The following is a 492-nucleotide window of genomic DNA, read 5'->3' on the forward strand; positions in this document are numbered from 1 at the left end:
AAGTGGAGAAGCTTCATGGGGCGGCTGTGTCTTTCACAATTTCCCCGGTAGCCAACCCTGACAAAGTGTACAGTATCCAGAATGCCTTTACAGCTGAGCAACTGAGTTTAGCAGAGCATTCCCATCCAGTTGTTTCACTCCAGCAGAAATATAAACACCTGTCAGGTTTGCCTCTCTCTCCTCTAAACAGAGTCCGCCCCATGCTACTGATTGGTGCAGATTACACACACCTCATTACACCTGTGGAGCCGATCAGACTAGGACCACCTGGTGGGCCGGCAGCAGTGAAGACTCTCCTCGGATGGACGCTACAGGGACCTTCTCAAGCCATGGAATCCATCACAAATGTGAGTCACTGTCTCTTCACATCTGCATCATCACCCACAGAGCTGTTTTCCTGTGTAGAGAAATTATGGCAGATGGATGTGTTCCCTGGATGTGAGAAGTTAGCAGTTAGATCACGACAAGATCAAGAGGCAGTCAGGCTCCTGC

This window comes from Austrofundulus limnaeus, unplaced genomic scaffold, assembly GCF_001266775.1.
Source record: "Austrofundulus limnaeus strain Quisiro unplaced genomic scaffold, Austrofundulus_limnaeus-1.0 Scaffold4234, whole genome shotgun sequence".
NCBI lineage: Eukaryota > Metazoa > Chordata > Actinopteri > Cyprinodontiformes > Rivulidae > Austrofundulus > Austrofundulus limnaeus.